The following is a 26,502-nucleotide window of genomic DNA, read 5'->3' as shown; positions in this document are numbered from 1 at the left end:
AACATAACTCTCAGAAGAAGATTAAAGATTAAACTTCAATGAATGTCCTTATCGCTTAAAAACTACCAATCGTCAACAAGATCTACATTAATATATACCCTTTACTGCTTTAAAATGTCGGGTTATTTGTTTTTTAAGACCGCTTCTTATCATCTGAAAAGTGATTGAGTACCGTAAATCTATCGTTCAATATTAGTCTCTGGAAATGGTGTATTTCAGGAGCTACGACCCTAGGTCATATAATATGTTTTTTTTTCTTTCTTTCTGTACTTTGAATAAACGGCGGACAGATTGTGCGCAACATAATGTAGAAACCTTACAAAGAAATCTTATTTACATAGGAAACTTTCAGTCTGTAGTAAGTAACGGGTATGCTGGCACCAGCAGTATTATCCATGGCTTTGCTTAGAGGAAATGTTAAATCCTATTGCTGGGGGGTTTAAAAAAAAATATTTGATTTACCAGTCTGTGATTTTCCGGCAGCTATAATGATGTATTATCTACATTTCCCAATCACAGAAAATCTTTTTAAAATTTATTTAATTTCAAATTTCGATGGATTTTCATCCAAATAAAATATTAAAGAACCAATAATAAGTTTCAAACGTTTTCAAAAAAGAAAAGAAAACAGTAGATAAATGAACTTATCAAGTGCAAAGGTGATTGCGAAAGTTTTTTCTGAGTATTGACTACTATGGCTGAGTGATCTCGAATCTTCTGTTTTGCATGTTTGTTTGTTTTGTGGGGTTTGTTTTTGGCGTAATGCTGTTACGAATGAGGGTTTATTCTGTTTTATCGACAACTTAGCTATTGCTTCTTTTTGCGTTCCCTAACAAAATAATCCTAACTTTGTCTTAAAAATCAGCGTACCAAGGTGAAATATTGTACGCTAACCAGAAAAACTTTATTTACAAGGGAATGTTAGAGTATATCTTTGTAGTGTGACGATTATTCCAATGATAGGAAAGTCGATCAACAAGCGTTAGATTATCATTTTAAATAGTCATTGATTATTATTATTGATTTTCCAGTTTTAAAACTGTTTTAGTGCGAAATGATAGATTTTAAAAAACACAGACTTCCTTTGTTTAGTGCAGCCCAAACGGCAGAGAAGAAAAGAAGAAGAAAAAAAAAACCAAAAAAAAAAAAAAACCAGACGATACATGTGCAAACCGTTCGCCTTTCCGGTATACAGCCATCTTTAAAAATATTTCCTTAAATTCAAAGTCGATGGTTCGAGTTTTTAATTTCAATCGATTCCCAACATAAGTTCACACAGAGGAACTTATGGTCTCACAGTGCATCGGCCAAGTAAGAGTACAGCATTCTAGGACGGAATATAGGGCGTACGTAAAGCAGGTTCAGATTATTATATATTTTTTTATTTACCTCTGTTGAAAATTGATAACACCGTAACGCGTACTCACCACGGACCAGTATTTGCATTAAAGTCAGTGATTTAAAAGAAGAAAAAGAAAAAGTCGCTATTTCAACAAGCTCTCTTAGGATGCGTTCTGAGCCAATGAACCACCGAGTGTGCTGTAGAGATGGATGTAAGTCGAAGCTACGAATGGGGACTATTTACTAAAAATTCCTTACATGGTCCAAAAAGTCCAGCAAAAAGTCCAAATGTACTCTGTTGTCTACAACGATACCAACAACTGTCCAATAGTTACCAGTGAAACGGAAAGCTTGATCTCTTTGGCGTTTCGTGTATTTTTTGGTTTTATCCCATATGCTTTTAATTTGTTAAGTAGATTAATTAATCATCTTTTATTTTTGTTGAATGCGTAATACATTAGCTTTTCCAGATCAGCGTGGCTACTTGCAGAATACGAGTATCGTATTACGCACATTAATTGCTACAAAATGTAAGTATGTGCTGTGTTCGCATGGTCACTATATGTTTTTGATGGAAAACAATATAAAGAAACTAGAGTAACTTTATTTGCTCGTCATCGCTTATCCGCATGCTTTATAATGCATATTCCAGCCCCTATCCCCATTTTCAAATTCGCCCGCTTTTCCGATACTCACACCAAACTCCCAACAGCCACCCAGGGGTTCTAATGCAAAATTAGTCACGATTATAATACGCCTTCCAACTACGACTGCATGGATAAAGTTAGCACAGCAAATATTTAAAGTGGCATTCTAATTGAATTGTTTGTACATTTCACCTTTGATACCTACCATTGAACCCGAGGGTGCGAGCCAAGAATAACCCCACTCGTTAGATAGATTCCCCAGGTTTGGGGAATTACCACCCTTGTAACGGACTGACAACCGGACAAACATTTCTTATGTTATCATGATTTTCCCGCTTGAGAATGCAATTATAGATCGTTTTATCACGATTTACCCGCTTGTGAGTGCGAAATAAATATCGTTTTCTGAATGGTTAAGTTTTCAAAGGAATAACGTTATAGGACGTCATATTTAATGACCCTAATGCCTATTTTAGAAAGCCCGCACTGATCTATTAGAAAGTTGAATAGAATGGGCGATACTCCTCTTGAAAGCACCAGTTTATAACTCAAGCAAATAATGATATTGCGAAATACACTAGAAAGCATAGTGCACTACTTGTGGTACGAATTATGCAAAACGATTGAGAGAGAGAGAGAGAGAGAGAGAGAGAGAGAGAGAGAGAGATTATATAAGAGGGATTTTGATCTCTTCCTTTGCTCTTTCGTTTATAATGCTGTCGTCTCTGTAATACTGACAAGTAAACTTCCTGACACGTATAAATCCAATTCAGATTACTGAACATTTCTCCATTAATGTAAATTTTAGCGCGTCAAATTGTTGTTCACAGAAATAAAATATCGCTCGATGAACAAAACCGTGTACAACTACAATGGAACTGATCCCGCGAACCTGAGAGAAGAATATTGTTGAATTGACTTTAATAACGTATTCAGGTTTCAAGTTTATTAAAATTTCAGATGAAATTTGACGTAGAATGACTTTGAAAATATGCTCTCGCGTGATTGCAAGCTATATACTCCTAAAAAGAAAAACAACACGGGCGATATTGTAGTTACATTACCAAAGTCAGACATATCTGTTACATAATTTTGCCCTTTTTACTTTTAAAATAATACTTGAACCCGTCCAATAAACACAATGTGCGCGTGATCTTGAATGAGTAACCTATATGGGATATATCGTATGAATTGTCAAGTCGAAAAGAGAACAGTCATGGCATTTTCAAAAACTGATCGTTTGATTGTTTTGTTTTGTTGGGTTTAGGAAACAAAACAGATAATAGTTTATTGTTTGTGTTTATTTTTATTTTTTTTATTATGTTTTGTTTGCCATGCTTTTTATCGAGTTGTTTGCGTAAGAGGAAATCTTGCAACTCATTTTGCCACTTTTGAAATTTTAATTAAAAGAAAATAAGAGGCATAGTATTTTGAGTTTGGACATGCACATGGAAAGCTTCTAAGATTTTATTAGGAATGTATTCAAAACATGATTGGCGCCATTATGATCATTGATAGCAAGCAAAAAATTAGGAAAAAAAGAATTCAGTGTCAAATACTTCAATTCAGATTTAATTGGATGTTGTCCTGATTTGTTTTTTTTTCCCAAGTCTCATAATTTAAAGGGCGAGTTGACGATTGACAATCACTCTTTGTTCAGATGGCATTCGTCAGAGTCATGACCCAGGATGACAACAAGGACTTGACCTAATATCTCCAACTTGCCCTGAAAAATCCAAAACAAAAAAAAATCAACAAATGAATCCACAATAAAATCCACAGATTAAAAACATCAACCTCAGAGTTTCAGACTCCGTCTCCCGATCCTACTTCATGGATATTTCGATTACTTCGGACTTTTCTGTATTATGTTTACATCTCAGCCGATTTAAACAATTGATCAAAGCGTTAAAAAAAAGTAAGCGCCACTCATTAAAGAAAATCAGCAGAGACAAAAAAACCAATACTGTATTGTCTATTGTGCGTGTACTCTTTTTATTGCAAGCATCGTTGGTAGCAAAATTTTTGACAAAATCTTTTTTCTGGAATCGACAGAGTCAGTGTGACATGCGTTCCGTTTGAATCAACGTTCGCAGAAACAGTGTAGCGTTCTGGAAACTAAGTAAAACAGATCGAACAGATCAGCCTCGCAAAAGATATCAAAATGTGTTTCGTATACGAACGATCTCGACACCATTTGCATCAGGATACAGAACATCTCCATTCATTCGATATATGCTGGACAAGACTGGTCTGGGTACATGCATTACGCTGTTGGTCCATCCGTTTCTGATGCAGGACTGAATGGTTATGGGAACCCGTCGAGTGCCACGATTAGACATAATCCGCATCGTCAAGTTTTCATTAAACGATTAAAATTTTTATTTTGATTTCTGTTTACGACATGATTTATCTAAGGAGTACACATTGTTTGCATACATGTGGCATATGATCGCTCCCATAACAGCTTAGTCGCGTGCCAAAAATGAACTCTTCCATAAGTCAAGGACCAGCATGGCGGATTGCACGAACACAAGCCACTCTTTATCAGCTTGTATGAGTAGGGTAAGTCTGTATATCGATATGAATGGTGTTGAAATTATTCGTGCTCGACACGAATTCGGAATTTTAGCTACATTTCGAGATGCTCATCTGAAAATTCACGCTCTCACTACTTAGGCCACCGGATCGATTCCGTCTATTTATGAAATGATGTTTTCCCTATACATTTGGTCTGAATGACCACATAAAGTATGTATGTCTATATGTGTTTTTCAAACAGCAAGAGCTGTCTTTATAATTTCGTTTGTACAAAGTCATTCGGAATATATTCGACTCTTTCGTTCAAGCCGAGAAAGAAGCAACTGATGTGATTCGCCACCAGTTAGAACTACATTCAGAACTACGTTTGGTCGCATGGAACAAATTGGAGACAATGTCACAATAGGAAAAAGTGTCGGCCTTATCTGTCGCAACATTTGGGCTTTAAGGTAAACAGAAGTAAAAATTTATATCTCTCGAGAACATTGTTGAAAGATCATATTTTATATAAGTATAATGTCGTTTTTAACGTCATACATATTTTCACATTATAATCTGGATGACGTTAACACTTATTCATGACACGTGATGAAAATACGACATCTTCGTTTAAACAATCCGCAGAATGGTACAGATTTTGCAGTGTTTTTGTGGTCTTTTTTCTCTCTTGCGATTGAAATCTGCAAAATCTCTCTGTAGATATGGTCTGTGAACGCCGAGACTAGTAGGCAAACTACGCCTTGGATGACGTTATAGGTAACACCATTGCCTGCACAGAGCGTTGGATCTCGAGGCAATCTCGTTTTGAGTTGTATTCTAGTCCTTTTGCGTTGAATTTTAGGAGAAACAAATTACAAGTTAACAACAGCATTGCTTCATTTGCTGCCTCATGGCTAAAACTTTTTCTATTTTCCTTTACTTAATTTATTTTTAAATTATACAAAAAGAAGGACAGGCGTTTCTGCAAGAAAAGTAACAGATTCCAGCTTATGCTGCCGGTATTTTTTTGTTGTTGAGGAAAGCGAGAGCGCCATCATTGAAAGGTTTGATGACACAAGATTGTGAGACTGGGTCCTGGTTGTACATTGGGCCCCTATCAGGTAAGTGTTATATATAGCGCGTTGCGTCGCAAAGAAAGACCATTGTAGTCATTATTCATCATTTAAACGAGAGAGAGAGAGAGAGAGAGAGAGAGAGAGAGAGAGAGCAGTGGCATAGCAACCGCCCGAGTGACCCCGAGACTGCAAAGGGGGAGGGTGCGTAAAATTCATATGAAACATGAACATATTTATTCGTAAGGGCCCAATAAATTAAGTTGTGCAGGGGTGGAGTGGCTGATTCTCTTGCTACGCTACTGAGAGGGTCTTCAAAGCTAATACTGCAGCTTAACAGTCTTTTTCTTCCTTTGCGTAAAATAAAAAATCAGTTCGACGCTTCATTGTATGCCCTGTCATATAACAAACTGCAAAATTTGAACTCTTATAAATGGAAACATTCATTAAAAATAGTTTAAAAAACTAACCCTTGGGCTTTAAACACTTACATTTAAGTTAAACTGTTTCAAATATTCGGTGTTTAAAGAACATTAAACTATCGAAGAGTAGCATTTTATGACTTGATTTTTATCAAAGTTAATACCTTGCTTAACTTTTTTATCACGATCACATCCTCTTATCATATTTCAATACATTTCATTGACTCGCCGACACTCCAGGCTTAGAATGGTGCAAAAAGTCGATGTAAGAGGTAACGGTAATTATAGAGGGCCTTTTCCCATGACATAAGTAGGTTATTGATTCTGTACAAGCAAAGCCAGCTGTGTTTCATTTGCTTTTCGCACACAATCACTTATACACTAAATCTTATTGTCAATTTAAAAAAAAGTAAACTGCAAGTCACTTACCTCAAATGTTGAAAAAAGTGTTTTCAATTCATACCATGTTTTGTTGTTTTGCCTTGTGGGGGTGTCTTTTTTTAAAGTCCCATATAATCTTATGATGCGACCCTTGATTTGCAGCAAACAAGAGAGGCAAGAGACCATTGGTACTTACGCTGGCATATGATGACTGGGAGCAACTGAAATCGTGACAGCATCTGTGTATTCACAGCTTTATTTAGTAGCCCAAAAGCAACTTTTATTGCTGGGATGAAACATTATGAAAATTGAGACACAGGAGTTGGAGCAATAATGGCTGCATTGTCACACCCACCCAACCCCACCCCACCCCACCCACCCTCTCTGTCTGTCTGTCTGTCTGTGTCTCTCTCTCTCTCTCTCTCTCTCTCTCTCTCTGTCTCTCCATTCCTACGAAAAGAAATCCCACCAGCTTTTTCGAGCATTATGTTGCTGAATTGTAATCTCCTCCTTGTGATATAGGGCTAGTGAATATATCTGAAAACTTGCCCTCTTTTTTTCTAATGGTTATCATTGATATTCATATAAAAGACATACTTTAAAAGAAAAGGAAAGTAAACACTTTTCGCCCGTTGTTTAAGAGTATCTGGGTTTGTTCTTATCTACTGCCTGATTGATTTTTATATTAATACTCAGTGACCGCTATTATCGAATTATCGATCTGTTACGTGAGTGGAAATGACCTCCTGCAAATTAACACGTCATTGGCATCGATTCCTGTAAAGAGCATCGACGCCTCTAGAACTGAAGTTTATGGAGATGGTTGACATCACTATCCATATGCTTATACGCTTTACCCGGTCACATTAAGGGTCAGTGAGAAACAATGGACAAGCATACAGATGATGTTATTGTTGTGGGGTTAACAGCATTTTCAGCATCTTATATGTTATTCGTGGCGACCACTATAAAATGGTGAAGGAAAAACCCGGGAAAACCCCAGAAAGAACGACCGACCCACGGAAAGCTTGTGACAAGCTTCTCACATACCCACATTGACCAAGCCTGACACTCAACATATAGATGAAAACAGGTGAATGTTCAATTCTGCTTTGAGAACACGCTCTGCTTAAAGTTTTCTTAATTTATTGGTTTATTTGTAAATGCGCATAGTCAAATATATTTTTTTTTATTTTTCTTCAAAACGCAAATTTTTAAAATTATCAGTCATCCGAATTTTAATTTGCTTGTTCGTATGTTTTTCATTGATGGAATATTCATTTTAAGCTCTTTTATTCTGCTGAATCGGAACAACAAAATTATAATATGTTGTTTCTTGCATTTTGCCCCTTGAAGGACTACTGTTAAGCACACAGTAAAAAAAAGACTTAGAGACTATATTTTTTTTCATTGTAAAGCTTCTGCTGAAGAAAGCAACACTTGACCATAACGATTTAAAAAAAATACCGCCCAGTTTCTCATCTCCCATTTATATTTTTTTTAAATCTTAGAAAAAGTTGTTCTATCCCAACTTGTATCTCATCTGAATTCAAACAGTCTTTCTAGCAATGTACATTCTGCATATCTCCCTTGCCACAGTACTGAAACTACTCTTCTAAAAGTAGTTAATGACATTTTCTCTGCTTTGGCCAGCGGAAAGATTACAGTCCTCACCCTCCTTGATTTGTCTGCAGCATTTGACACAATAAACCATGGTATATTACTTCACCGTCTCCAGCATGTATTTGGTATTCATGATATAGCCTTACTGTGGTTCAAGTCATACTTGGTCAACATGATACAAATTATGTCTGCAAATGGAATACACTCCAGACCAGTTAATCTATGTTGTCGTGTTCCACGGGGGTTTGTTCTTGGACCTGTTCTCTTCATTCTATACACTCAGCCGCTCTCAAGTGTCATAGATAATCATCCAGTGTCTCACCAATTGTACGCTGACGATATCCAAATATACAAATCTAGCCACCCAACTGAAGCTGATGCTACCATCCAAGGTGTAGAGAGGTACATTTCTGATGTGAAATTATGGATGACATGCTACAAGCTGCAGATGAATGATGATAAAACTGAGGCCACTCTGATCACAACACAATGACTTTCTCATTCACATCCTTTACCTCAAACAATAAATATCAGCAGCACCAATAATAAATTCACACAGTCAGTACGAAACCTAGGTGTTACTCTGGACAGTACTCTCACATTGCACCAACATGTCATGAACATATGCAAGGCTGCATATCTTGAGCTGAGACGCATCAGCTTCATTCGCAAATATCTTTCAGTTGATGCCACTAAAACACTTGTGTGTCCATTGGTACTTTCAAGACTGAACTATTGTAACTCAATTATGTCTGGTTCATCTCAATATCTACTGCAGAAACTACAAAAAGTTAAAAACACGGCTGCTCGGATCATCCTTAGAGTACCAATATCAGAGCACACCTCCCCGTTGCTCTGTACCATACACTGGCTATCCATTCGATCCAGAATCAAACACAAAATTAGTTCTCTGTGCTACGTTTCACTGACGGACTCCAGTCCAGCATACCTATCCGACCTCACCCATGTGTACACACCAGCAAGATATTTATGCTCCTCTTTTGACAATCGTATACTCATTATTCCCACTATGAAAACGATGTCATATGGACAGCGTTCTTTTGCATACCAGGGCCCAGCAACGTGGAATGAATTGCCCACTGAACTTCGACACAAAGACACAGTGATCCCATTCAAGAGTGCTCTTAAAACTCACCTATTTCGACTGCAAGAACAAAAAACTTAAAGACCTAATAATGTTTCCTACCTTAACTATTTTCAGCATGTTTTTATGTGTTCTAATTGCATTGTGTTTTTTTAATCATATCATTATATATGTTTTTTATGTTATAGGTGTTGTCTAATGTTGTAAAGCGCTTAGAGCTTCTAAAGAGTAGGCGCTATACAAAGTCCTCATTATTATTATTATTATTATTATTATTATTGATTATCTCAGTTAGGAAATATTTGGCCTTATCCAGTCGTATGTTGAATAAGAACGAGCGACCACTGCTAAGAAATTGAAACAAGCTCTAATAATGACGTTCAATCAACTTACCTTCGTCATCACTATTGGTGACGTTTTGCCGCTAATAGAAACGTAAACTTGATCGGTTGTGATCTCTAGCTAGATAAACTGTAATAAGATTTCTTTAAAACATGTAAAGATTAAGAACTTCGTCATTCATTTAAATATTTTCGAATGCGTTTGTGTTTTTCTTCTCTTTTTTTCTCACCCCTTTTTTAATATGTTGAATCATTAATGCATCCGCCAAAACTACTAAAATTGTAAAGTATGGTCGTCATTCTCGGTTTTTTCAAAACGATCTAGGCTGATTTATCTTTGTCTTGTTTTTTGTTTATATATATATATATATATATATATATATATATATATATATATATATATATATATATATATATATATATATCGCAAAATCTTGAATTCAAACAGTCATAGACAAATACTAATTTCAAGAACAGGACATCAATGTTGAACATTGTTCGCTGGGAAACATAAACACACGCGCACGTGCACAAACATATACACACCAAGAAAAGGGGCGAGCGATTTACCAAATAATTATCATTTACTGCTAATTACCGTCTGATGTTCGAAAAAGACGGGGATGTTTTGAATGTTGTTTCCGAAGTTACGTCGATGTTAGGTAATTCATACCTGAGTTCGAAATTCCAAATTTGAGTTCCATTATCAATCATTCTGAACCAGTTAAAAAATAAAAGTTTCTGCGATTTGTCGTCACAAATTCTCAAGCTCTAAAAGAATACGATTTCTAAATACTATATTTGAATGAACTGGAATTTAATTTACTCCTAAATTGAAATATTTGTGCGACACCTGCGTTTAATCGTTTCACACGGATGCATTTAAGAGTACTAATTATTACTATAATAATTAAATGCTAATTATTACTATAGTAATTATGAAAAATTAAGAGAATTACACTTATCAATTATTAAGCTTCACCTTGCCGAGGGAAGAAGAAGAAAGAAAATAAAAACACTATTGGTTGCGGTAAATCAATTTTGACTTGCTGATTTTTTTTTTTCCTTAACAACCATGCTGGCTGGGTATCCATTATAGGTTACCAGCACATCTCATAGTTCCTCCGACTAAATAAGTGAATTCTTTATTAGACGTAAATATTCAAAGGTTCGTGGACTACCCTTGACATTGGAATAGATAAAACGATCATTTCACGGCGAGGCTCACTCATTTGTTACTATGCAAAACCTTTCGAAAATGTCACTCGCATTTTCGTCCTCGCTACTAAGGTAGTTTCCGCTACACCATGAGTCAGACGGGTTCATTGCTTCTGTTACGGAGATATGGGGAAGGTTAAAACACAGGTGCCCGCGCTCCTGTCACTGTTGACTCTGGAATTTACATTTTGACATTACGATCTTTTCAGTGCTCAACATAACCAGGAAAGTTTAATACGTTGATGCATCGTCACGCATAAAAACGACATAGGATAAGCCGTAAGAGATGTACTTACGCATTTCAAAAAAACATAAATTGAAAGTTTTAATTGTGCAGTCTTGAGAGAATCTATTTGCGGACTTCAAAGGAATTCATTAATTTGTTGGATTTAAGGATACAGGACACCATTAACAAACTGGATGCAAGCAAGGTAAGATTTTATACAATATTTTAACGTTCAAGGTCGAATCACTCTCAAATTACAAAAAAGTGCACATATTCATCACTTGGTGTCCGAGCTTTAATCGCATAATAAAATCAATCAACAAATATAAAGGAGTTTTCCCCCCTTCAGATTCCTGTGAATCGACTTAGCAAAAAGATTGAGGAAAACGCTTTGCTTGCTCGGTTAAATTCAGTTGTTTCTAATACTTTTGACTCTTTGGAGATTTTTAAAATTCATTCGTAATAAAAGTATAGATAACTTATAACTTTATATTATGTAGGAGCACACATATTATTTGTTTCTAGTATTTCTATCTCTCATCTTCTTCTTATCCTACTCCTCTTCTTTTAATTCATTAATGGTTCTCTTTTATCTCAGTAGTTCATTTTCTGCAAACTTACTTGTGATCAGTAATTTGGGATAGTTCAATCATTACATTAAAGTCCGTAAAAACACCGATCACCCGCATGTGGGGATAAATTTATATTTTTCTTTCATGTGTTTAGGATCAGCAGTTTGACTGTGGGTGGGATGGGGGTGGGTGGGGTGGGTTCAAACTCTTGACATTGTATATTTTTCTATACTACATAGAGTCCAAAACTACCTCTGTAAACAAAATAACCAAGTGATAGATGAAATAATCTGTCGATTAATAGATATAGTAATCAGTTACTCAATCAATCAACAGTCAATTAATCATTCAAACAGTATGTACATGATACAAACTAACGTTTGTATTAAAAGTATGTTCAACTTCTGCGTAACATAATCTAAAGTGATACTACTACTCGGTTAAGTTGTTTTGGAGATAAACGATGACCTATATGTAACAATGTACGGTCAAAGGAGCGGTGTCAGATTTGATGTGCATGTATGTATGTATGTATGTATGTATGTATGTATGTATGTATGTATGTGTCTGTCTGTCTGTATACATGTATGTATGTATGTATGAGTGTGTGTGTGTGCGCGTGCGTGCGTATGTATGTATGTATTTATGATTGTATGTATGCATGCATTTATGTATGTATGTGTCTGTCTGTCTGTATGTATGTAAGATAGGAATGTATGTATGTATGTATGTGTGTGTATGTATGTATGTACGTACGCATGTGTCTGTCTGTCTGAATGTGTGTATGTATGTACGTACCTGTCTGTCTGTATGTATGTATGTATGTACGTACGTACGTATGTGTCTGTCTGTCTGTATGTATGTATGTATGTATGTATGTGTCTGTCTGTCTGTATATATGTATGTATGAATGTATGTATGTATGTATGCATGTATGTATGTATATATGTACGTATGTATGTATGTATGTATGTATGTATGTATGTATGTATGTATGTATTATGTATGTATGTGTGCATATGTATGTATGTATGTATGTATGTATGTATGTATGTATGTATGTATGTATGTAGGTAGGTATGTATGTATGTATGTATGTATTTTGTTTAACGGCACGTCAATACATTAATGGATATATAATACCAATTAAATTAAAATAAAAATGTAATGATAAAGAATTTAAAACAAATATCTTTTCAAATAAATGCATGAATGCAATACTACAACACAAAAGGTAATGTTGTTAAAAATACATATATGGGATATAAAATAAAAGATAAGCTTTAAAAGTATAAAATCCTTGAAGTATAAAATAAAATCACTTTTTAATGTTTTTGGAGTTCATTTATAACATTTTCCAATATTCATGATTTTAAATTTTACACAGGAGTAAAATCACGCCTTAATTAATGTTATTTAGCAGTAAAGTGTACTCTTCATCACATAATTCGTTAGAGATGTATAGAGATGGATGACTAAATGACTTATCTCCCTTTTACACATACATACATACATACATACATACATACATACATACATACATACATACATACATACATACATACATACATCTCACCTCAGTCTGCTTGGATTCGAGTCTCGGATTCGGTCAATGTGGGTATGTGAGAAAGCTTGCCAGTAGCTTCTCGAGGGTCGGTGGTTGTTTCAGGGGATTTCCCGGGTTCTTCCTCCACCATTAATACTGGCCGCCATGTATAGCCATCGTGTGCTAAAAAATGGCGTTAAACCCTACAACAACAACATACATACATACATACATACATACATACATACATACATACATACATACATACATACATACATACATACTTACATACAAACTTACTTACTCTTGGGGACCAGACATGAAATTTTACATATCTCCTAATGGGTATTAGTAAATTTGCGTCCTGTAGCACTGGTAGAAGCAAATTAGCAATAAATTTATCCCATACAATTGTCATGAACCTTATACTATTGCTTACAATCGGTGTCCTCTCTAATTTAATCCAATGATATAAACATTACGCTAGTATTTTTAAAAAAAGATGCTGAGATCACATAATTCGAGTCATTTCTTTGTGAGACTGGAAGACGATAAGAAAGTGAAATTATGCCCTATTTAAGGATCCAACAATCTCAAAACAAAGATATCGACAGTTAAATAATTGAAAATATAAATAAATAGATAAAATTGGCAGAATATAATGGGAGATATCTTAAAAATAAGAACCCAGTAGAAGCATATGTCGGTTATCTGTGAAAAGGAAAAGAACCCGACAGTTGATAAAATTTGTTCTATAATTAGGTACATGATCCGAGCAACGTCTGTCACTCTGTCTATACAGGTTTGGCAAACATTTACAATAGATTCCGTGCACGTGTGTACAATGCCGTAGAGGCTTATATCGTCATCTTTTTCTATACAACAAAAAATGGTAAGGACAAAAGAAGGAAACAAAATTAAGATGTGTCAGCAATTTATATGTTATATTTTACAGTACAAAGCATTTTCAAAAAAGGATACAATTCGTCCATGTAACAGTTTTTATTTAATAAAAATAATAAATAAAAACATTAATCAGTATTGAACTATTTAACTATTCAACACTGCTTCCTGGGCAAAATGAGATGGGCCATCAAGAGTTTCATCTGTACACGCTCATGTAAAATTGAAATTTAGTATCTTTAATATTTCATCAGTTTATATATATATATATATATATATATATATATATATATATATATATATATATATATATATATATATATATATATATATATATATATATATATATATATATATATACACATACATACATACATACATATATATATATATATATATATATATATATATATATATATATATATATATATATATATATATATATATATATATATATATATATATATATATATATATATATATATATATATATATTCCTCTCTCACAGGATATGTACAAATAGATTGTTACCTACGGTATGCAGTCCTGAATTATCTTGCGCACTCTTTGCACCGCTAACAGAAATAAGAAATCCAATCCTAAATAAACTGTGCCTTAGTAACCCCGATTTATGTAATCAAAGAAAAATCAGGAATAAATGAACTCCAAGAATAACTCCAAAGAGATATGATTAGAGATAAAGAGGAACTTTACAATGGTTTTACTTAGAGACCCATTATCATCCAATGTTTAATTGAGAAGCAGAATTTCGAAGGAATTCAAGAAATTGGATATTAACGTTTAGAAATATGTAGACAATAACATAGCTATGCATATAGAAAAAGGGAAATATTGATTGAAAGAAGACGTGTATAAATAGATAAATAGATATATTAGATAGACAGATTGATTAGATTAATGAATTGTTACATACGTTAAGTGTCATTTGATTCTTTGTGGGGAGTATAGGGTCACAAAAAGAAAATGTCAGACAAAAATTGATTCATGTGATTCCGTTAATAGAGTGGTCTTTCTAGCACGGAGATGAGAAAACGTCGTTCTCTTTTATGACGCAATTTTACATGAGGCATTTTGCCAATGTAGGTGTTGCGCAATCCGTGTGCAGTTATGCACGTACACACAAGGGCACAGTTCATAAACTCTTCCGTCCCCTCTACCTTTGCAACATTCCCACCATTTCAGATATATCGGTTACGGTGTTAGTAGTGTATTGAAATTCAACCTGCTTTGTGCATGTAAGTATATTCATAATTTTGATATTTCAGTTTCCAATTTCTATCAATGTTGTCCTTTTATTTCAAGGTTGAGACCATTATGCTAAACTGTGTTATATATATATATATATATATATATATATATATATATATATATATATATATATATATATATATATATATATATATATATATATATATATATAAGCTTTGATATAATTGTAATGATGGCAATTGGTCCGTTCAGTTGCTCTCGTACTGATACACGATTTTAACACAATGAGAAGTTTGATACGTTTCTCCCATGCCATGCACTTATTTATTTAAGAATTTCCCAGGACCTTTTATCTTTTTTCATTTTTAATTAAAAAAATTTATTCTTTTTAAAACTTCATGTTCCATACTAATCTAACAAGAGTTCTGATTCAAGAGGTATTGTGAAAATAGGGCTATTAACGACGCTGCCATGTTCGTGTTTAACCACACAACTGAACAAAACCCAGTTTAAAAATATAAAATATCACCTGTCCGTAACTTAAACACAACGAAAGGACGTTTTGAAGAGGGTTTGCAAAATTCTTTGTATACTTTATACAAAACAGAAATATAGATTATTGACATTGCTTTGTTGAAGTTCAGTCGCTTTCTACTGAAGACTTTTGCAGTGTTAGGTATCGATTGAATACCTTTGTAAGCAAATATAGATGAACCGAAAATATGTATCCTTTGAGCTATAGACAGTAACATAAAAATGTGTCCATTTATTGCCAAAACCGATGCCAAAGGAGCAAGTCATGTCGACAGATGGTAATTATGGAAGAGATTCATCAAGGGCGAGACTTGTCGACAGGTGGGATATTTAATGATGTTAAAGGCACGACAGATTTTGTTTTTAAAAGTGGCGGAAGTTGTTGTTTTTTCAGCACAGTAACATGTCTGGACCACTGTACAAATTGGATAGTAGAATAGACAAATTTGTATGACATTTTAAAGAAATTGGAATTCCTTAGTTGAGAGGTATCATTGAATTTTGGAAGTATCAATGCTAGTTGTAGGGACAAAAACATGGTTCGATTATTTTTTTTACATATATTTGTTTGTGACACAAATCAGATATAAAAGATCGAATTGTAGCGTCAGTCATTTTGACCACGCCTGTGTATTTCTAGTCTAGCTTCAACTATATCGTAAGATCTCCACCTCACTCCACAATACTGCAGTTTAGTTATGGAAATTGACTAGTATCTGATACTTGTGTATTAGGTAATCAGATGATCTGGTCATGTGATCAAGCGTGGTTGCTACTGAATTTGTTATATGTGCTTTTTCATGTGTAGAAAGAGTTAACATGTTATAATCATGTTAACTGAGACTCAAAGATGTAATATCGACATCTCTATCTAATAATTGACTGATATATTACGATCGTTTCTACAACAAAAACACTGCTGCTTTTGGAAATAGTTTCTTTCTTTCAGTAAGACTGAGGACGCATGTTATCCATAAAATCTACCTACTTTACTATCCACTTACCTATTGTAAAAGTCATACAGGTCATTTACTCATCTTTAATTAAGTGTAAATTGTTGTTTTAAAAATAATACTAATGTTGTTTAACAAAAATCTATTAAATCCTGAATATTGAATGTTCTGCACCTTAACTGTCATCAAGAAACTTCCAGACTAAAATTATCGATCGCTATAGACTTTCACAGTGGTGGATAGGTCCCTAACCGAATCAAGAAAAGAAGACGGTGAATCTGCTCTTCACAATATTCGGTAGTACGAGTTTGTTTATCAAAATGCATAGCTTTCATTGTGACATCACAGCGCGCGATATTCAATCCGGAATGTACTTGATCACACCTTTAGGGTTATTGCATCCATTTTAACACTGACTTTGACATATGTACTTCTCAGGGCGTGTAAATAGTGATCTTCCAAAGGAATATGGATGCATGAGGATCCCAAAAATCAAATTCTAAAAAAATGAGACTTATTATTGAAATAATTGGTGTTGAATGCCTACGTGACCTTGTGACGTTTAATTTACCCACCTACCTAACTACATATGCACACGCTCGCGCCCACACACACATACACACACATACATACATACATATACATACATACATACATGCATACATACATACATACATACATACATACATACATACATACATACATACATACATACATACATCCATCCATACATACATACATACATACATACATACATACATTAATTAATTAATCTATTAATTATGGTCTACCCACTTATTCCACGAGACTTATGATCAGCTAATTTTTCAGATTTTACATCGTTCTGGTTTTTTTTTATCAAGTAAATTATGTAAGTAAAGACTGGCTCCATGTGGCATATTTGTCTGCATCGCTCGTACTTGCTGATCATTGCCATGTCACCTCTGTCCACGTAGGTTCGAGTCACTTGCTCGGCCAGTATGGGTATATGAGAAAGCTGCCAGTAGCTTCCCGTGGGTCAGTGGTTCTTACCTGGAATTTCCCGTTTTCTTCCTCCTGTCCGCCATAAATAGCCTATCATGTGCTGAAGAATGGAGCTATACCTTAAACAACAACAATAACTGACAGACAGAAGACCAGAGAGGTTTTTTAAATTCTGTTAAATTGAGTTTCCCGCCTCTCACGAAACGGGTTCTTAAGACAAAGTACAATATCTGCATAACTGCATACTGGTCAGTCCTGGTCCCCTGGCCTACCGTGATGCTCCGCACGCCATACAAGGCACGTACCTTTGAATGTCCGATACAGGTGAAGAAGAAATTCGCAGTGGCGGGTAATACAAAATTGCGTTGGCAATAAAGAAATAAGTTATTTCTAGATGCGTCACCACCGGTTTTTTTGTTGAATTAAACACAACTATATCAATCAAAGAAGTACAGAACGTTTGTTTAAAGTGTCACTATGCAATACTGTCATTTTCATTCCAATTTTTGACTTGAAAATGGATGGGGTACGGTGAGATGGCGCAATGGTATGTTTGTGCTTTAATTGTATAAGACATGCTTTATTTAAGCGCTAGTCTTATAGATTGTCTTTTACCGTTATTTTACATATTAAGTTTCAACATTTTCGAAGATACCGACATTCCTGTCATGTAACTTACTTATATCCTAAAATCGCAAACAGTATTGTCATATTTTGTTAGATACTGGACTGTGTACATAACACTTGATGAGGCTCTTTTACAAGTGCAGAACTTTTAAATAATTTATTGCAGAGTACTGGTATGTACACAGTGTGTACCCACATCGTATTAGCCGAAACTCGTCACACTATAGTACTCCCTTAATATAAAGTAACTCAGTATAATGTGATTCCATTTATAACGAGCATATGGTCATGACTTCCACATAATTTTTTAGTTTGACCGGGTTCAAACTGCATGCTATGGTGTTTTTTTTTCTTTTTCTTTACATGAATCCTTATTAATTACCTAAGAACAGAGAACGACATCCTAGCCAGCTTGGTAATCGCACCTGCTACTCTTTTTAAGAACTCCTATATCATTATGGACAAATTCAAGAGGCTGTAAGATAATTGCAGTTCTGCACAACATATCATTTTGTTTCTTTGTCATTTTGTAAATACCTATGAAAAATCTGCACACTAAGGTCAAGAATTATAATTTGTATAATGACACACAATGAATGCATAACGTTGCTGTAATAGGACACGTTAGTCCAATCGCAAGTTGCCTCCCTTACATGATCATTGGCCGCTACAAGTTAGGAATTTGTATTTGTTACAATTCCCAGATGCAGAGACCGGATTTAATCGCGCTTAGAATCAAGATACTGAAATGTACGAGACATTCTGAGGGTACTGACAGGACATTTTTTACTTGTGTAATCTGAAGGTGACTGTTATAGAGAAGTCAAGCTTAAGGGCCAACAGTACTGTGCATACTCTGTGACAGCTCTCAACATCTACTGCTACAGTGAGACCATTTTTAGCAGAACGTGTACATTGTGGAGGGGCGTATGGGTGTTTGTGTGTGTGTGTGTGTGTGTGTGAGAGAGAGAGAGAGAGAGAGAGAGAAAGGGGGGGGGAGGGGGTGTTTGCGAGGCGGAGCTGCGCTTGTAGAATCTCAAACGGCACCTTTGAGAACGATTAAATAGTGCTGGGATTGAGTTTGTAAACGACCAGACTAGACTCACCTTAATTTCTGTATGTACAATTTTCTCCACAAATGCCGTAGCAGCCTCAGCCTCAGACAACGCATTGTCTGCAAACACATGAGAATGAATGTAATTTATATCAGTGCGCTGAGGTAACGCTAATCATGTAGGCACATTGTTTATCGATTAATATGAAGGGCTAATCTGTTATCTGAAAGGAGCGGTTCTTCTGTTCACACTCGAAGTCTAATAATAGGCGATCAATGGTGGTAACTGAACTATCTTTATTTTCAACAAGAACTTTCGTCGCTTCTAAAGTTTACAATCAGAACACTATTGTAGTAATTTAGAATTTTAGATAAAAAAAAAGGAAAAAAACTTTTTTTTTCCCGCGCTTGTGTACTATAGCGGTTTTAGATTAGCAGGGGAAAACAGTTTTTGTTTTCCTCTCACGATTCTGCATTGCATCTCCTTCGGGATCGGAATCAGTCACAAAAGTACGCGGGATTAAGTTTTTATTATAGGTAATGCCTGCTGTTGTATATCACAGGCTACCAGCATATCTGTAATGTAACACCTAAAATAGTTAAATTTTAAAGGAAACTTAACCGACAATTAGTTCGATGATGCCTTGAACGCGCTAGCAAAAACTAGAAATAGTCAGTCGTCAGAAAAACCAGTTGACACAACCCCACTCCCACCCCACTATTCCAGCACTAAGGATAAAGCATCAGATGCACAGGTGCACGACGCGAGCTTGATGTCGAGGAAAATCGCACGTTTCGGAACCCGTAACTTCAGTTTGGTACAACGCAGAAAAGTCAATGATGGCTTGATGAATAGAAAAATATCTCAGGAGTAAAACAAGCCATATGGTATGAACGTGTGAATTTGAAGAGGGAAATAGCAGAAGGAAGTCGAGAGTCATGGGTGGAACGAGGTATTAGGAAGTTACGTACATTCTCTCTTATATATTATGATAGAGACGGTCCTATGTCAGAACGGGTCATGGGAGTAATCTAAGGTATTTTTGTCATTCTGATTTTTTCCTTCAGATTATTGTTTTTTCCCCTCAATATCAAGCTCGCATCGAGCACCTGGGATCCGATGGTATCAGGACCGCCAAATAATAGCCAACTTCAGCCTTATAATTGGAGCCGTTGTGACATGCTAGGCATTCCCACTCGATGAACTACGTCAATGTGACTTAAAAACACAGCGCATGCGTGGAGGATATGGAGATATTTAATTTAATGGTACTTGCAAAACGATGGCTTGGCAAACAAAGAAACTTGGAGGACCAATAAAACACACTACGTAAAATTTTGTAAGGTAAATAGTATACAGTAAACAGGCGGGCATCTCAAAAGGTGCGTAGGTAAATACTGCAAATCTCAAGCCGTAGAATTTTAAAGACGAGATTTGTTTCACGCTGTGTTGGAAGTACAGATTGTTGATGTTAGAACCCAGCATAGGATTCGCAAGCGTTGCAGTGTAGTGTTGAAAAAAGTTAAACAAAAATAAATTAAGTCAAGAAAACGGTTTGACAATGTGCTTCTACGTTAGTACTTACAAAATTAATGGAACTTCACCGATTAGAAAATATCGGAAATCAAGGTATTCTTCCGCCCCTAAAAGTTTTTATTTCAACGCATGCCCACTATAATATATCACAAGGCGCTCGGCTAGAGCTGTCACGAATCGTTCTGCTAAAGTATATCACAATACGTTCGACTGAGGAAAACGTTTAAATTAGATAACGGTCCACTAAAGTACTGAAATGTATGCCAGCGTTAAATGCTGCACCAGATGTGCAGTTGGAAAGAATTATGGTTACGGCATACATTATGAGCGATGTTACCATAGTGCCTCGCGAGGATGAAATCTGTGCAGATTGTTGAGGAAGCCCTCGAAAACGTACTAGAACACATCGAATGCTACACGTGAGAAGCCTAAAACCATAAACATACTCCTACTAACAGAAGACGCAGGACAGGCAGGCGAAGCGCAAAGGATCCATTATTTATGTATTAACAATCTTGCCCGAATAGTTCACACAAATAACAAGTTCGAAGGCAATAAGCTCATTTTACGCCACTGCTTCACGTATTTAACCGTGAAGACATGATTGAGCCTTGCAAGGTAGACATCAAAAGGCCGTAGCAATAAACTTCAGTGTATAACAATGCCGGAAACATCACAAACAACTGCGCGTTCCGCACATTATTTGCGTTGACTTTGACACGCTAACCGTGACAGCAGAAGGCATAACCAAAAAACGAGAAAACAGCTGTAAACAAAACATTACCGAACAAGTTCAGTGCGACATGTATTGTGTGGTTGTGTGAAGCGATGATCCGTGTTCAACGCTGGTGAAGATCCAGTGGCCTTCTTTGTCCAAACATTCCAGCCTCAAATATTGGAAATTCGCGGTGACAACACTCGGCGAAGAGATTGACCTGAGCGTGATTGATACCTGCCACTTTTACAAAACGCTATTGGCAATACGATTCAGAGACCATTCCCATGTTCCTGGACCTAGCACATAACGCGTGTAACCTAAAGCTACCGTCCTTCACCACTGGTGATCTGAGATGTATGGATAGTCGACAACTCGTGATTAGTAGCATGTAGTTGGTGACATACGTACTGCGCGAAGCGTTTCGTGTCACTGTCCATGTCAGCCAGTGCGATATTGACCTGCTCGTGAAAAGTGAGTATGCCTGTAGGAATATATGAGTGGCTGCGAGAAATTGGAAGAGGGGCGCCTTCCACCCATACGATTAGCTAAGCGAGTGCCTGCGCATTTTTGTGAGCGAACTGGGGGTAAGTTCGCTAAGTGTGTCAGGCTCTTCCCGATCCTGCGTAGCAGAAATCCATATGTTGGCCACTACCGCAACCCCCAGATTTACAAAAGCTTGGTAATACGCATTAACAAGGTCCACCTAGTACTGATGTTCGACCAAAGCGCGAAGATCGCTTTATGCATGTTGTTCAAAACAGATCTGAGGATCGAGGCCAAGAACTAGTTCAGAGAGGATGTCCTTGAACTATTTAATGAACAACTCTGTGTTTTGGAAAGATCATGGAGAACCTGCAGAATCGAATCTGGTGGACCTTCTGCGTCCCCATAGTGAAAAGATAAACTTCGCTTTCCTGATTGTCGACCAGCGTTTCAGCCCAGACAGATTTTTTAACGGAGAAACGAATGCAGTCCGTGGCACAAAGGTCAAACTTAATCTCAACCGCGTTATCCATGCTGGAATGGCAGGTATCTACCTGAATAAGAACCAGAATGTAAGATTTTTACTACAAACAAGTCATAGTGGGCTACAGCGACAATACAGTGCTGATGTAATCGGAAGTCAAGACACCTGACCTTGACGCTGACACGTTTGAAGGCTTGCAGCTTTACGAGATTGGCGATTTCCCGGTCAACCATCCATTTCTCAGCGACGCTAACGAAAAGGTCGTAAATAAACTAAAGGACGAATTCAAATGCTAATGCACTCCGATTGAGGTGTTCGTCGGTCTTTGGTCAAATATGTATAGCATAAACAGCGCTGGCTCGCCAGGCGAGAAAAACAGTTCGAAAAGCCAAACGAATTACCAGAGCTTTTGTGAAGCATTACCTGTGGCTCGAGAAATACTAAGAGTGCCTATATGAAGAAAAAAGAGCTTTGGCACACAATGGCTTCCATTCGCAATGAGCATATGCCCATTGAACACTGAACAATGGGTTGCCGGTCTTAGGCCAGACTTATATATCAAGAGCGCTGACGCTCCTGACGAAAAAACAGCATGAAAAGCCAAAGGGATTAATAGAACCATTCCAAAGCACGATATGAGACACAAAAAGTACGCGGAGTGCCTTTGAGAGGAAAAATTAGCCTCGGCACGTGGCCACTATACTCAGCGACTACCACCAGATGGGAGTCTACAACACCAACAAAATGGGTATATGCCGGCTGGAAACCAAATAAATGTGTATCCACTGACAGATTCACAAAGATGGCATAAAGCCACTACCAAACAATACAAGACATGTCTCAGAAACCTTAAACGACCTCTATGGTCGTGTAAATGCGGTGTCAGCTTGATTTCCTTTGGCACAATTTGTAATTCCTATCGCACGATGCTTCTGTGCGAAGCACGCACTGAGTCAAGCCAGCTGGTACAAATAAGATAACATATGGACTCATGGCCTGGATTTTTCAATCTGCCAGCCAGGCGGAACACACCAATGTACTACACCGGGTTGGTATCGAGAAGGTACCCTTGTTCTTGCTGCCCAGTCGCATATAAATACCGTACCAGCGCACTCGATGAAAACGGGTTTTCAGTCAAAGACCTCATTGCAGGAGTATGTTGCACATAATTGACTCAAATGGTATCTTGTCTACAAGCCGAATGACCTCTTCGTTTAGAGCCACAACAACTGCAAGCAGCCAACCTACTTACTCATTCCTATGCACAGGTGACTGCCGTTAGCTGTTATAATTTAATAACTTTTCTTGGGCGCACAGAAGCCTAACCTCGAACCAAGCCCGGCCAACATTACAAAAGGAACTAACCACATCCGACAGTTTTAACCACATATATACCTCTCCAGTAACGTTTCTGGTTATAGCTCCTCCACTGCATGACCATGCTTCTTTTTTCTAAAGGTGAGGCTGGTATCACTCACCCATCATTTTACTGGCCTTCGTATCACCTTTAATCAGCCAATGGCTAAGGCGTACACATGTTTGTCAGCCTATGATGATATTTAAGTCGTGTATCAAGTCAATGTCAGCTTTTTGACGGTCATTGATGGCTTGCGAAATCATTACAGTTTAAAGCAGCCTCTCCAGGGTTGACCCGGACGTTGGCGTTAAGTCGAATGTTCAGCATTGTACCAGACTTGCAGAATAGTTGAATTGGGATAGATGCGTTTCCCCAGGGTACTTCCTCCAAGGCAGTCCGGGAAGTTTTACCGGGCGAGCAGATATGTCACAGCCTAGACACGCTGCTATCTTGGATTTTGTTGTCATACATTTCAGGCAAATTCCCTTAATAGCACTCTAACCGTTAGGTAGAGATTCGGATTGTTCGCCCTCCGTATCGGCTTTATGCCTAGAGCACATATAGTATACCTGTGTGTCCACTTACGCTGTAGAGATACTTAAAGGACCTGCAATTGATGCATGGAAATCAATGGCTTTTCCGCACAAGCGATAGGCAAACGCAAAAACGAAGCGTCATGCCACAAAGGGACCATACTGACCGTTCTCCTTATAGGTCGTTCATGATACAGAAAGACTCAGCTATATTACTAAACCCCCAAAGCGGTGGCTGAAATGGGACAAGCCCTACGTGATTGCGACTGAAACAATACGATGTCATACGAACTTTCAACGATGTCACCTTCTCCCAAAACGCCACACCTCCCTTCGAGCAAGAAGGAACTTGCCTTGATGGATGACTTCCTAAGGTTCTGACGAGGCCCCAGATCCTGTTGATGTAGACGATGACAAGGTATTCCACAGCAGCGCCAACATGATTGTACTATTGTCATCGCTTAAGTTCTTTTTTTATCCATGCAGGAATCATGCATGTAAACTCTTCATTTAATTCAGTAGGTCAACCATTACAATCCAAGTGTCTCCTACCCTGACCATTAGGTGTCTCATCCCCACCAGAAACTGAATTCTTTGATATTAGTGCGGTCTCAATTATCGGCAAGAAGCAGGCTTTCGGTGTATGGTTCTTTGATTATTACAACTTTTTACAAGCAAATCGTCTTATATTAATTATTTAGCTTTTCGCGCCATTCTGCGTAGAGCATGATTACGCAAGACATATTTTTACCTTACCTATATACTTATCTTTGTGTACAAGCATATATAAACCCCGTAGAATCTTTTTGTTAGAGACAGCGGTTTTCAGATGAAGTTGGAGACGAAAATGATTATTTCCACTGAAATGACAGTCCACTATCTTTCAGGTTATCTTTCCAATTTATAGTAAATTGAATGATTTATATGAGGCCGTGTGGGTTGCAAATTAGGAAGCTGTTTCTTTAGTATAAACAAGGGGCCCTTGATGGTGGAGCGGTCTAAAGCGCTCGTCTTTACCGATTACTGCCATCTCAACACTATCTGCGTGGGTTCGAGCCTCAAGCTCGGCCGTGTGAGATATTTGAGAAAATTTGAATGTACCTTCACGTGGGTCGGTGGTTCTTACTGGCTTTTCCTATGTTCTTCCTCCACCAGCTATACTGACCACCTTGTATCGTAAAAATAGCATTAAACATGCTAAAGTACTTTATACAGTGGATACTGTTTTAAATAAATAAATAAATGTACCAGATCCATCCCTGTCAAGAAAAGTTCCTAAGAAAGCTAATCTTTTTTCATGGAAGGTAACTTGTCTGTAACGAAAGGTTATCTTTAGAGACCGCCTCTTAGTGTAGTACAAACTGGGCGATCGCAGCCAATAAATATTCTTATACATAATTCACTTTACTATATATTTTCATGGATTCATATCATTTAAGTGCTTCAAGTGTATTTCAAGCCGTTAAAAGCTTGGGTTTCGAGATCACAAGTTTATTGTTGTTGTTTTTTGTTATTTGTTCCCTACGGTAGTAAGAGAACCACTATCGGAATCATTGTGACTGGTTGAGCAAACGCTGTCAGTATGAGAGTGAATAGGAACGTTTAAAGTATATCCGTCACATATTAGTAGAAGATGGGCTAGTGGTTGCACAAAAATTGAATCGAATATGTGCTACCTATTGTAGCAAAAGACTCTTCTGAATACTCCAGTTAGACTTCATCAATACATGTAGAAAACCAGTACATGTTGAATTAAAGTTCAAGCCATTAAGTCCTTAGCCCTTGTAGTTTGTTTCGCTTGATATTAATTCTGAGACATTTGAAATTCAGATATGTAGAAAATCTGTATAAAAAATAACTTTTTTTCTAAATGTTGTAAAATAGTATGCGTTGATTAAATCTCCGGTTCTGTATTCCAAACAATTTCGAAAAATGTACTGTTAAATTAAATGAAGAGTTACAATGTGGACATTACATACTTGACTGATTTTGCTACCAATTAGAACACCGTCAGCCTATTCCATGAAAACATTTAGATGCGTCGCACATAGAGGTATTTAAAATTACATTCGTGAAGTAATCATGCCACG

At 36.7% G+C, this 26,502-nt stretch overlaps 1 protein-coding gene and 1 long non-coding RNA gene across 2 annotated transcripts in view; one reads left to right on the top strand and one right to left on the bottom strand.

Annotated features, from left to right (window-relative positions):
• Positions 1-26,502, top strand: part of LOC149797775 (uncharacterized) — a 255,380-nt gene that overhangs the window by 123,278 nt on the left and 105,600 nt on the right. The window lies entirely within an intron of this gene.
• On the bottom strand, positions 3,442-19,481 carry LOC149797777 (uncharacterized). The gene is made up of 2 exons (XR_016421882.1): positions 19,353-19,481; positions 3,442-3,714 (listed from the first exon to the last, which is right to left on the bottom strand). It is a non-coding gene; the product is annotated as an uncharacterized LOC149797777 (long non-coding RNA).

Source organism: Sinohyriopsis cumingii, chromosome 6 (assembly GCF_028554795.1).
Source record: "Sinohyriopsis cumingii isolate HCF-2022 chromosome 6, ASM2855479v2, whole genome shotgun sequence".
NCBI classification, from domain to species: Eukaryota; Metazoa; Mollusca; class Bivalvia; order Unionida; family Unionidae; genus Sinohyriopsis; species Sinohyriopsis cumingii.
The sequence above is the reverse complement of the archived record's forward strand: the minus strand, read 5'-3'. Positions and strand labels throughout refer to the sequence as shown.